Genomic DNA, 14,251 nt, shown 5'->3' on the forward strand with positions numbered 1-14,251 from the left:
TTATAAGACGCGAGAAAACCTTCATGCCAACATATAATAATTCATCTTGAAAAGGCCACCATTTCAAATGAATAATCAAAAGAATGAAATTGTAAGTTTATATCCTTTCCCACAAAAATGTGAATGATAGCAAGTAGACATATAAGATTCACATGATTTCTAGAGAGGATTTAAATTTTATCAACTATAACTGGGAAAAAAAAAAGATCATGAATTTTAAACGAGCGGAAAATTCATTTTCTGGATAAGAAACCAAATACCTCATGATGTGTTTTCTATCTACATTCCATCTTTGAGACAGTTTCTCTTGAGATGGAAATATTTTATTCCTTTGTTCTGAAAGGAATGTTTACTAAACTTTTGTTTTTCATAACTGTGTGAAAGGACTCAGCAAAAAAAGGCAGGAAATAGGTACATTCAGGGTACAATTCTAGAAGGAATCCTGTCAGCGGTGCTTCATTTATTGAACATATTAATTACTTTTTTTGTTTGTCTTATCCGTTGTGAATCTCAAGCAATGACCATCTCTAAGGAGGAATTTAATTCCAGGCATGAGGAAATGATAGATATTTGTCAAGGGGATAATATGGGACTGATGGTACTATGGTAGACAATTGTTTCATAGAAATCCAAACCTACAGTCTGACCAACACATTATATTACAAAGTCTCTGCAAGTACCACACAGAAGGTCCCTGAGCAGTCACAGAACAGATTCTAAATATAGCTGAATATTTAGAATTAACAGTATTTTAAGAGTTTCAACTCTAATCTGACTAGTCCTTGGACTAAAACTGGATGACCTTTCACTCTGATACTGATGCTTGGATTTGTGAAACATCTCATGCAAACCGAAGTCCATAATGATTTTTTCTAGCATAATTTTCATTGAGCCATAGAAGACCTTTCATGAGGTTGGAAAGTTGCCTAAGGTCTCTTATAACACCTTCTATTATTCCAGGTATTCTTACTGACTTGATAAATTTACTACACAAAGTATGAAAGGTTCATTAGGTCTTTAAAAAGAATACTGAACATTCATCAGGCGCTGGTAAATGTGCTGTTGCTGACTAAACTTTTAGGAGTTTTCTAATTGCTAAATGCACGTCAAATAAATGACTGGATGATTAATTTCTTCTTGGAGAAAGTAGGTATACCAAATTGATAGGAAATCCAGGACTCATGGAGATACAAAGGCATTTGTTCACACATGTCTGGAAATCATCCCTATTTTGCAAAGTTTTCTCTACTATGAATCAATATCTTTGTATATAGACAGATCATAATCCCTTCAGGACTGTGCCCAGTCAGCAGCATGAAGAAGGGTAGGCTATATTGAGTTGAAATATAGGGGACTTCCCATGAGAAGGAAAATTCAAAAGACTGGGCAAGATCTTCAGGGGCAAACTGAGAACAAAGTTATCTTAAAATGAGAGTTATATCCTTTCTGAATTTTTCTTAGTTGACTGAGAATTAACAAACTTCTTTGAAAAGGATTCCTGATTTTGTCGTCCCCTTTCCCCTGTAAGCAGAAAAATTGATATCAGAAAGAGATCTAGTGAAGCATAATCCCTTTGAATGGATTATGCATGACTGGCTCTGCTATTTCCTATAAATGCGGAGACACAAATATCTCTGCATTGTGTTCCCCAATACCAAGAATTTTCTGCCCACAAAAAGGCACACACAACCATCAATATACTAGTTTCATGGTCAAACTGCTTCTTCCTTACCTTACTATAAACGGCATGGAAGCTATGCTGCCAGTGATGAGGAGTGCTTGGCTCAATGCCTAGCAACAGTGTAGGCAAAATTCAGTTGCTGAGTGGCTCCCCAGACACATTTCCTCATGTAGCTGTTGGTACTGTGTCTAACTATCTCCATGGCTCCGGCACTGGATGATTATAGCACTGCTGGTCTCACTGTGCACTCCTCCAACTCTGTCCTTTGCCAGTATAACTACACGTCTGAACCCATCAACACAACATAAGGTTGCTCAGCAAGGGGAAAGAAAATAAGGAGAAACAGTCAGCTTGCTGTCTAGTCCTCATCCCTGACTATTGTCTCATTGCTAAAGTATCCTGTTATCTACAAGTTTTCTTCCCTCCTTCTCCCACCAAAGGTTGTAGCAAGGCAAAGGCAAAGGCAGGTACAGAACAGAGCCAGGAACTTGCAGCTCTTCAAGAGATCAGTTCAGGTGTCTTACCTCAGCAGGGTGCTTGGGCACTTTTTCTGAGCCAGTGCAATGGGAACCTGGAGCAGATGTTCCTGCTTTGAGACTAAAAGGCTATCTCTTTTTAAGTCTATGACTCAGTGCCAGCCCCACCAGTGTGCTGCTGCAGGCAGTGCCTACACTTTGCCTGTGCCTACAGCTGGTGCCGACATTGAAAAACACCATGCAGACTGTATGAGATGGTCTCACCTCAACATATTTACACACTACCATGCTTTCCTGTCACTTCAAAGGACATAAATTCCATGATAATCCTTCTGTGATACCACAATCAGAAAAGATGTACCCATTCCTATATGGGAAAACTGACACATAGGTCTCTTACAGAGATAGCAGTACTTGGCTCTTTCTTCTCCAAGGCAACAGAAGAAGCACACTGAAGTGATGTCTGCAAGAAAGATGCCATCTGGTATGCTATACGATAATTTCTACAAGACATCTTGTTCCCAATGGGATTCAGAATATGTTTATTGTGGGGTTTGGAACTGACTGAATCTGTGATATCAGAGGGCACATGATTTCAAACATATTGTAAGGCAGATCTGCTCTAAATGCTAAGAAATTTAAGGTCCTCTCAATTTTATTTTTTTTACTGTTAAAAATATGAATTTTTCTTGATTTTTTTTCATTTGTTTTTTTTGACTGAGGAGGAGGAGAAGAAACTGCTGTGATTATTTGTAGAGGAGGTGTTCCCCCAGTCATTATGAATAGACTACTTTAAACAATTCTTTTTTGGTACCTAAATACCTGTTAAACATTGATAAACACTTCTGATGTAAAGAAATCAAAAAGTGGAGGATTTTAGTAGCAACTAGTACTGGCCAAAAAATTTCTGAGTAGAGAATATGAAAGAACGAATCATTTAGGTAAGCTGGCAGCCAGTTTAGCAAAGCTGGAGAAGAAATTGGTGCTAGAGTAAGCACTAAAAAGTTGTTTTTTTTTTTAATTAAAGCTTTCAGCCTTGTCCAAAGCTAAATGGGATAAATCTTTTCTCTTTATATTTATGAATTCAGGCAGATAAAAAAGTTACCCGTCTGCATTGTGACAGAACTTGTGCATCAGCAGTCAGCACGGCAGGGTGTTCTAGTGAATAAACTAACCTAATGCATGTATTCCTGAGAGGAGATAAGGATAGCTAGGAATAGGATGTTGTATGAGAAAAACTATGCCTAACATCCAGAAGACCACTATAAATAAATTTTATTATGGGAGAAGCATACTAGGTTCCAAGAAGTGTATGCAAGATTCTGGTTTATCTTACACATTTCGGTTATACTATAAGGCAACTCCAAAGGCTTAGAGATTTTAAATGATCTTTTTCATAAAACTCTGAAAAAAATGGATGCCTTACATAAAATCTGTAACTTCTGTCAGCAGCCTGGCTCTTTGGGTGATGATGGCACTGTGGATGATAATATTTGGTGATGCTGAATATTTCTCTGAAAGTGCTTTTAGAGACATTTTTCATGGCATATAAAACAAAACAAAATCAACAGGGACAGCTTGAATTTAAGTAACACTATCTAGCATCTGTGATCTAAAGGTTACATTCCATTGCTTATGTGTAGCTCAGAACTCACAAAAATAGCTCTCAGATCACAGCTAATCAAGCTAATGGAAAAACCCTCAGTGACTAGGAAAAACCATCCTCACAGCTCCTTTCTGATTTTTATACCCATATTGATTATAACTCTACATTACCACTATGTAAGTACATATTACCATTATGTAAGTACTGTATCTATAATAACTATAACCTCAAAGTCAACAAAGAAAATTCATTTTACTTGACAGATGATTTGTCAGCATTGACCTATACTTTGTGAACTGTACTGGCCCTTCTATGAGTTTGCATTTCTGACTGTTGATGTACTATTTACCCAGAAAGAGCTCAGTCAAAGCACTCCACTATATCATGAAACATGCATTTGTCACAGACATTTCAAAGTTAGAATATTTTTCATGTTCAGTTGATTGCTTTGACAACTTTAATTTAGCCTCCTTCAGAACACATGCTGTTCAGTCAATGAGGAGCAGATCTCACTGGAAAATTAAAATACCTGTTTTCTAGAGCACAGCCACTGGACTAGGACGATATTTTATTTTAAATTAATAGATTTGGAGGGTAATATTTTAAAGACATTGGGACAATCAAACTATATTATATAGCATTGCAACACTCATGACTTCAGTCAGGTGTATATCCTTGGCTTACAGAACAGAAATACAAGATGCATACTACTGAATCACAAGAATTAGTTAAGAACAGATGGATTTTTCACTGCAAGACCACAGGATCAACTGCATTGGATCAGAACACAGCTTTATCTAGATCATCAATCATCAGCTTCGATCACAGTGACTACTATTAGATGATTAGAAGAAGAGCATAAGATGGACATCCAGTGATCCTTTCCTAGCATTTTCCAGCAATTTGCAGCTAAATGTCTTTCTGAAAGAGAAAGTGCCTTATGCTTAATTGTAATTTATGTATTTTTTTGACAGTTTGGTGGTTGATGAAATATGGTCTAAGAAAGAGTCATCCTTATTCTGACTTCAATGGAAGTTAATAATATTTTCTGAAAAAAGGAGTTACTGTCTCAGAGCAGTTTCTGTCCTTGTCTTGGGAAGTTTTATGGGATAATAGTAACACTACACTCACCACCTATGAGTAATCATTTTCACTGCTTTCGTCTAGTAAGAAAAAAAACCCTTGAAAATTTACATGACACCATGACCAATCAAAATATTTTACTTAATTCAGTAAAAATTTTAGACTACTGTTAAAAGCTAGTACACTGAGTGCATATATATGAAAGACGTATACTGCATAGTCTTTCTAAAAATACTAAGGAAGCTCAACCCTTTATACTATAATTCCTGGCACCATAAATCCAAATTTATGTAATTTCAAATTTGAGCAAATCTTTTTTCAGCTCTGTGCTAAGCAACACTGGACTAGCAAACAAGCAGAACTAGGTAACAGAGAACTATTTGAAGAAAGTGCTCAAAAAAAACGGTATCTGCACAGAGATATCTTAAGAAGTTAATACAGTTGTTAAATAAGTGGTAACCTTGATTTCATAAATTTGGTAACTGCTGCAAGGTCCTGTGAAGAGCTGTGGAAACAAGAAGCACATACTGGCACATATCTTTGAAATTCTGAATAGTGAAATTATACATGATGGAAGATTGAAGATTTCTCCTGGCATTATTTTATAAAGCAGATTCAACCTGAGACAGTGTGGCACTTCTTTTTCTGTTTGCTTTTGCCTAGCTGGGTTCAGAGGCTCCCTTGCCCCCAGTGCACCAGCTTTTGGAGAGAATTCCTCCTTTGAACAGCTGATCAGGTGAATTCCCTTCTCTCCTTCCTGTTCTTTATAACTTTGTTTTAGAATTCATTTTCTATGCTCCCTATTTATCTCACTTCTTCTTATTCTCCTTGTAAATGATGGTCATTTGCTCTTTTGTCATCATTCACCTCCAGCTACTACAATTTGTTTTTCTGTTTCACATCAGTCTTTTTCCTTTTTCTAACCTTCTTCTCCCACTTCCCCTTTCAAATCTTTTAAAACAGGTAAAAAAAAATAGTTCATTTAAAAATGAAATTACTTATCTAAGATTAAATTACCCCCTGAGATTTCTTTAGAGTTGGATTTGGTATTTGAGGTAATACTAACTTAACTTCAGTGGTCAGCGGAGCGTGTTACCATCACCTGGCTCTGTCCACTGGGTGCAGATAGCTCCCTGCTTTTTAGGGAGCAACCATCCCTCTCAGCTTCCTGACAAAAAGTCAGGTTCTCAACAGGAACTTGCCTTATTACACAAAAACTCTATAACCACCTTCTGTAATATTTATCCCCTGCTAACACAGGCTCTGCAGCACCACAAGAAAACTGCAGCATCTTTCAATGAATAATAAAGACGTTGCTTGAGTGGGTGGCATGCTGGCACAGCTCTGGCAACTCACTGGACTGTTTGCATATGGATGAGCTTACATAAACCCATTCGACCTGTCTGTGAGCTCCCTCATGCCAACAGCTCACTCTCCCACCTCTGGAGCCTAGGGTCTTGCTTCAAGAAGCTGCGCTGATGCTTACAGCAGTGCAAATACCTCTCATGGCACTGTACTTAGTCCTGCACGGCTTTTTGTTTTAGAAATTGGAATGATACAAACACAACTCTTCAGACAAGCTTCATAAAATGTTCTCCAAGAATCATTCCCCACCTAGTTCATTTGTCAAGGCTAAAGGAACTCAGATTGAGCTCAAGCAATCCTACAGGTACATGTCACCTGAAAATGCACTCATCAGACTAGTTCCACTAATGTTTTATAATTATTATTGCATGTTAATGATTATTTCCTATACTATAAAGCAGATCAAAACTTGAACTGGTTTAATAAGCAAACCCAACACCTACATTTAGTCTCTTACATTCTTGTCTAGAGCTGTTTAGCCACATTTCTTGCCACTTGTTTCAAAAATTTCATGAACATGGATTTTCTTCTTGCATAAATTTGAGAAGAATGGCTGGTCTCTATATAAATGCCATATTGATATGCAAATAGGGGGATTTGTGTACTGACATGATAATATATTCTTTAGAATTATGCTCTATGAAACACTTCAAATAGCCTACCAGAAAACAAAAGTAGCACAAAGTAACTGAGATAGGCCATCATACTCTGTAAATAGAAAAGCAAACAGCAGAGTTTGTAAGAAATATTTATCTAAACTCATGCATGAAGTGCAAGTGTTGTCAATGAATAATAAATACACTCTATAAATAGCTTCTGGAACAATTCACCACTTTAGACTAAATGCTAGTTTTAGCACTTAATGGAAATTCTTATTAGCAATCAATAATTTAACCTCAGCCATTCTCAGAATTGTCATTATGCAATAACCTAAAATAAAGAGCTAAAGGCAGCAATGGATAAAAGTAGAAAAACAGTTTTGTAAAATTCTTGGTATCATTAGTTATGATGCAGGGGTGGTAAGTAAGCAAATAATTTTTGAAGGATGTGAAGGCATTCAAATGCAGTACCTTCCTGAACACAGGGCAATGAAACAAGAAAATACTGACCCCAGCATTACAATCGCGAACTCAGGTTAGCAGTCTGGGTGAGAAAGTAAATGAATTCACTTTAATAAGTTCAATATTCTGAATTACTTCATTTGCTCTAGGTGGAATGAAATCTAGAAACAATTTGGTGTGCTGTAAATTCTATAACAAGCCAAAAATTTTTCAACTAGAATGTGATGTTCTTGTGATTATTTGAAATGTGATTACTAGAAATATGAATCCAAGGATTCATATCTATTTAAATCCAAGGACTACTAGAAGGAAACATGAGTGAATCAGCTGAACTTTCAAGAAACTGTTATTAATACAGTTTTAGTAGACTTAGAGCTCTATATTATTTATGAAAGATAAACTTCACCATAGTCTCACTTGCCTCAACATCTCCAACCCTAACATATTTGTAAGGGTAACACTCCTATCACCTCATACAAAACACCACCAGAGATACTGAACAAAATTTTAGAGATTTGCCCTTAGCAATCATGTATGAAAATAATAAACTGATTACTAAAGGCAAATCTGTAAAATCTATTTTAGAAGTTAGGAATATTCTGTTGCCTTTAAAGTATTTCCTGGCCACAGGCTGTAAAAGCCTCATTTTTCATCAGATATTTTTAATTCCATTGATGTGCTAATTCCTATTCTGCATACATTTTTTCAACCTGGTATTAAATTCGATTCTGCTTTAGAAATAAACGCTGTTTAATTTAGTCAAATAAATTGAATAAAAATATTAACATGCATGCGTGTAAGTGGCTACACAGTTGCAAGGTTCCGATTAAAAAGCAAGGAAAAAGCTGAATCGAAGGATATGATTTCTAAAACTTTCAAGTAATCTGATAATTCTTTTCACGTCATTTATCATGGTTTGAAAAAAATCTCTCTTATCCTCTGGAATTACAGTAGGATGATTACTAGAGCATTATAGAATGAGGGCATCATTGGTTTGCTCATTTTTAGGCACTCTGGAAAAGCACTCTGGCATTAACTTTGTGAAAACCAACCAAACTGTCCTTGTGGAGAAGACACAGATTATTAGGACTTCCCTCATACTGTTGTGGTTCGGTGGAGAAACAGACAAGACCTCAGTCTTACTGGAAATAACTTTGAAAATGTTTTAGTCCATTTTTTTTCCAAGTTCTGAAATCTGCAATCTTCCTTTGTCGATCCTTTTATCTCTTATCTAGATGGGCAAAGCTCAGACATATATTCAACCCCATGGAGGAAAAAAGATACATTCTATACAGCTCGGTGATTTCAGGAACTGGTCTGGCAGAGGAGAGAATTGACCAGGAAGAGCAGATTGCAGCATTAACATCATCCTCAAAAATGTTTTTAAATCCACTTTAAGTAAGGGACCCATTTATTACCAATAGAACCCAGGACATAATGTGAGCAATATTATTTTTAAGCAACTTTCACAACCAATTTATTTGACATCTAACACTATTTGTTTTTATCAGTGTGATTTTGTAAGGTTAGGCCATAGGCAGGTATATCCAAACTTTTAAAGTGAGAATAACTTTTATTCACTTAATTTGGATTTTCTGTAGAGTAACATATACAGTTTTTCTAAGCACTGTCCCTGAACATGCTTAAACATCATGCTACTGAACTCTCCATTTTACTATTATTTGTCAGGATTTTTGAGCTTCATGGCCTTGGAAGTAACTGAAAATCTGATTTTCTGAATTTTGCATTCTGTGTATTCAAACCATTCTACACTCTGTCTCAAAACAAATATTAGAGGTGTTTATGAGTACAATATAGGTCAATATCACGACATAGTCACTTATTACCATACACAGCTTCTTTAAAACTCAGTATCTCTCACTTCTTCTAAAAGGAAATTATATAATGTGAGAATATTTTTAAAATACTGAAACAAGGCTTTAATAACAGTGGTAAGTACATTATTTGAATTTTCACAGATTTCAGTAGCATTCAAATTGTACATAAATTGCTCATGTCTGTGGTCACAAAGACTTCTTTTTTAACCATATTTAACAGTAGAATGTATGGATCAGCTATTAGTTTAAGAACAAAATAAAAGAAGAGATGGCAGGGATTCAGTATGCATTACTCCTCTTTCTGAGAAGAAGTATTTCTAGAAAACAGAAAATAAGTACCTTTAGATCTGACAAAATTTTCCAAAGAAGAATACATTACTTGTATTCTGTGAGGGGGGGGAAAAAAAAGTTTGGTTGCTCAGAAATAACAGTACTGCAGACCATACTGCTGAGGTTTTTAGTTATTATTTTTTAAAAAGGAGAAAATATCACTATTGAAACAGCGCCTTAATTTCCTATGCTGTTTCAATAAAACATTGCATCTGGTGTGGGGAAATACTGCTGAAAAGTCTCAGCATGTTAAGTCAGTCAAAATTACACATCAATCCTCCAATTGAAGGCTCCTTTTGTCAAGCAGTTCTGCTGCAGACCAGGCCTGACAACCACAAGTAGACTACACCAAAATTGACAAGAATTAAGCCACACATTTACTCTCTGATGGATGCCAATATTTATGACATTATAGTTCCATTTTCCTAAGTTTCCTTGTTTGCTATTAATATTCTCTATTGCTTCTAGAAGACGTATGCCAGAAATCATTTATCCAAATCTGTGAATATAATGACTGAATTGCTTTGCAACAGTTTTGGAAAAAGAAGCCTAACACTGAAAAGCATGGACAGAGATAAAAGGTAAATGTTGACTGGCACTTATAGAGAGAGTGAATTTTTAAAAAGAAAATGTATCAGAGTTAAAGACTACTTTGGTAAATATGGTCTGATGACATACATTTTTACTCTATTTTGTTTAGCCTGAGTCTTCCTTTGTAGTATGATGTCTCAAACAAAATCGGTATATGAAGAACATAGAGCTGAATATTACATTTATGACACTACAGGGTAAAATTGCTAATATAATAGGAATACTTGAGTATAAGAAAATAAAATAAATGCCTGCAGGTTTTTGCATCCAACTCCGATTGCATTTATTATAAAACATAGCTAAAAGCTCTACAATTATCTTGCAGTTTGCCCAGTTTCTGTAAGGTTTGTTTTGGGATTCAATGAATCATTAAAACAGATGCATTTTTATCTCTTGTTTAGGTTTTTATAATGTAGAAGTCAAAAAAAAATTAACCCAATTATATGTGATAACTTCTGTAGAATTTATATCATCTTTAGGTAAGTTCAGTGACATGCAATACATTAGGACTATCATGTTCTCAGTAAATAAATGTTAAAAATACTTCCTCATATTTTATAGCTATATGTCTTCTGTTCTCCACTATTTTATAATCTAGATGATTGCATACACTGAAATTACAATTCAGATAATTTGAAATGAAGATAATAGTAATAGAAATAGGAAGATTGGTACAAATAATGCAAGGACAAAAATGCATATGTGAAAGCACCAGAAGAGACAGTGCCTCAAAGAGTTAAAGGCATGGTCTGTACTGATAATCAAGGACACTGCTGGCAATGGTGAAACACTAGGGAATATGTTCCTGTCAAGAGGAGGAGTGTGCTCTGATAAAACAACAGCTTAGACGATTTATCAGCAGAAGACCCTGCACTAAAGAAACAACATTATGGCACATGCATGTGATATTCATCTTTTTGCTACTTCAAAAACATGACCTAAAATATCTGAGAAAAGGAAGCAAAAACAATGAGTGCCACTGAAGAAAATTTTGGACCATACCACTGCAAAGGTTTAGTTCTAAAGGTCTATGAAAAACTAACTTGCTTTTCCTAATCAAAAGGAACCCAACAGCTACAGTAAGAATGCAATAGTCAGCCTACCACAACACACATAATTGACAATGGACAGGCAACTTGGCCACGCACACATGCACACCGCGGTGCTTTTGGGTACTGAGTGTGACAGGCTCCATACGAGAATCTGACTGACTGGAAACAGTTTTACCTCAAAGAAGAATCCCTTTTGCCCTCCGTAGCATCACATACTGACTTTGGTTATGCAAATCCCCCCAGCTGTTCTGCCATTGCAAATTAAAATTCCACATTCACATTCCAGTTGTTAATAAGATGCAAGGAAGGGCAGAACTAAACACAAATGTGTGTCTCTTTTTCTTAAAGTGTGGTCTTATAATTGTTGCTAAAGAGTTCAAAGACTAGCAGCTTAATAATTTCAGACTACATATGCATTTCCTATTGAGGAGGCATCAGACAGCACTGGGAGCAGACACCACCTGCTGGAGCTGCCTCATCTCATCCGGTCCCTCTGCTACCAGCTACACAGTCAGGTTCCCTCTGTCTTTACTTTTTTGCTGTCTGTGATGCCACAGGTACTTTGGTCTTTTTGTACAGCATATCAGCTTCAAAAGGAAGTTGGGAGGAAAGAGATCTTATCCTTATTTTACGGTCTGGTTGTTGTGGTAGGCTATTGTAAAATTATAGTTATGTGTTCAAAACTGTAAGCTTAAGAGACATCCCATTTTGTGAGAAGTTGCATGGCTCATTTTACTAATTTCTATTAAGTCCACTTTATCAAAGCTCTTAGTTTAACCAAAAAGTACATTTAAAAAGGACAAGGTAAATGCTGGAAAACAGGGATGAAATGACAATAAAAATATATACTTTTAAGTCTATAATGTACCACTGTGAAATCTGCCTTATGCCAACATGCCTACACATATCCAATTAAAATTCTGCCTTAATTAAGTACTTATATTTTATCAGTTTTCAGCTCTTTGAGGAGGGAGGATATTAACAGCTTTGGAGGAAAACCACTTTGCCAAAACTGCAGCCATATGGCAGCAAACAGAAAAGGGCCAGCCAAACAAGTCTTCATTTGTTAAAAGTTTGACTTACATACTATAGCTATATATTAGCTTTTATAGGCAGAACCACACCAGGAATGATGAAGGCTTCATGTCTGAGCAGTGGCAGTGGAGCAGATGGAAGGAAGAGAGGAAACCAAGCATGTAGCTTCAGGCAGTCAAGAGTTTTGCCCAATTTCAATTATATTACAGCTGTGCAGGGCACAACACAAACCCTTACGCTTCTCATTCAGCTTTTTTGGCCGTAGCCCCACCTGATTCCATCTTTTCCTAAGCTGCTGAAGTCACGTCTACTTCAATTTCCAAATCTTTGTGCTCAAAGTCACTTCACTCACTAATCTGAAATGTAAGATTTCTTAACATTTTCCCCATACTGCAAAGGAGAAATCATCAATAATAGCCTTGGTCATACCAGTAGAGAAGGTAAATAAACAAAGAAAATAGCTTTTGTATCATGACTGTCTGCAACTTTCATCCTGAAATGGAAGATTTGAGAAAGAACACTACAAAATATATTCTAATACAGTGCTCTGTGACCTACTTTCAGTCCCTGGCACTACATGACATTGAAACACAAACATATAGTGGGCACATCGAGAAGCAATAAGGTCTCATTTATGCAAAAGCTTGACATAAAGTGGAGTTGTAGAATTCATTCTGAATACAGCACAATGTAGTGCAGTCCTGCTTTCAAATGAGATACAGCTAGTGCAGTCAACTCAGGCACAGCCTTCAGGGATCCAGCGTCCTTCTGTTTTCAAAGCAGCCCTAAAAGAGCCAACTCATGAGTCTCTCTGAAGCTTTAGACATGAGGATACACACCGCTAAGTAAATATTCCACAAGATTTGCTAGCTCCCTCGAAAATCTTTTTTTTTCATGGAGTGTGATTCTGTTTCATATATCTCTTCCAGTAAAAAGCAGCATTAATCTTTGAAAGGTAATCTGTCAGGTTGTGTCAGTGAGCAAGGTTTGTAGCCTTGACATTGATATTAAGACATAGATGCTGCATGTGGTGCTAGGATTATCTCCAAGCACAGGAAAAGGCACTGGTCTCACAAAAGGGCAACAAAAAACCCTGTAAAATACAAACTAGCTAAATGCAATAAGAACTTTGCTTATTTCGGCTGTAAAAAAAAGTCTTGTTCAGTATATTACAATTCAAACTAAAATTTCAGATCAAGAAAATTAAGTTAATTCAGTAAACTCTAGCCTGTCTGCCTCTAGGTGGAACAATGATAGCATTCAAGGGTAGGTACAGGCCCAGCTGACGAAAAATATCCTGACTTGTATACACACAGCAACTGTTTAGTGCATTTATGGATAGCACCCAAAATAGAATTTATGATTAGTAGAATTATAAAGCTGTAAATCACCCTCCGTGTGCTAGAATATATTTGACAGAAGTGGCTCTCTCAAAAGCCTCGCACAAACCTAAAATGATTGTTGACTATTTGGATGTGGAATGACTTTCAACAATTATTTTCTTAGTCATTATATTAATTGGTCTGATTTGACAAACAATTCTAGCTTTAATCATGATGATGATATGATATCCATTACCCATGTTAGTTTGGGTTTTTTTGAAGTAGATTATTTTTTGATTATTCCCTTCCAAGTGGTTTGCAAATACAAGTAAACTCTGAGTCACGCACCTGCAAACAGCTACCAAGCTCCAGCTAACACAGAATTACTGCTAGGTATGTCTTGAAAGACTTCTTATTGTTGAAAAATTTTTTTTTTATAATTAGGCAAAGAAAATACAAAATTGTAGTGTTTCTTCTTTTTACTTTATAGATAGGTTCCTTCTAAATCCTGTTATCACAGTAGTCACAGAATCATTACAAAATAGACTCAAAGGGGCATAACCCAGCGACCTACTCCACTCTGACTCAAGCCAAGGTCAGTTACATCCCAAGTGTTATTCCTTCTCAGTCTGGCAAATATTCAAAAGCCTTGAAGATGCTGCTGAACGTAACCAAAGTTATAATCTTCCTAATAATCTATTTGGATGCTTCACTATATCACCTTTATAATTTTGTCCTGAGGAAAAGAGGGAGATTAATATTAGGTAGTTTTAGACAGCTGCATCTGAGGAGGTCCTCTAAGACACTCCCA

The 14,251-nt window shown here is 36.2% G+C and overlaps 1 protein-coding gene across 9 annotated transcripts in view; it reads right to left on the minus strand.

Annotated features, from left to right (window-relative positions):
* ANKS1B (ankyrin repeat and sterile alpha motif domain containing 1B) overlaps positions 1–14,251 on the minus strand; it is a 413,072-nt gene that overhangs the window by 195,152 nt on the left and 203,669 nt on the right. The window lies entirely within an intron of this gene.

Source organism: Corvus kubaryi, unplaced genomic scaffold, assembly GCF_017639235.1.
Source record: "Corvus kubaryi isolate FWS band 111438036 unplaced genomic scaffold, C.kubaryi_AGA036_p1.0 129, whole genome shotgun sequence".
In the NCBI taxonomy this organism is placed as follows: domain Eukaryota; kingdom Metazoa; phylum Chordata; class Aves; order Passeriformes; family Corvidae; genus Corvus; species Corvus kubaryi.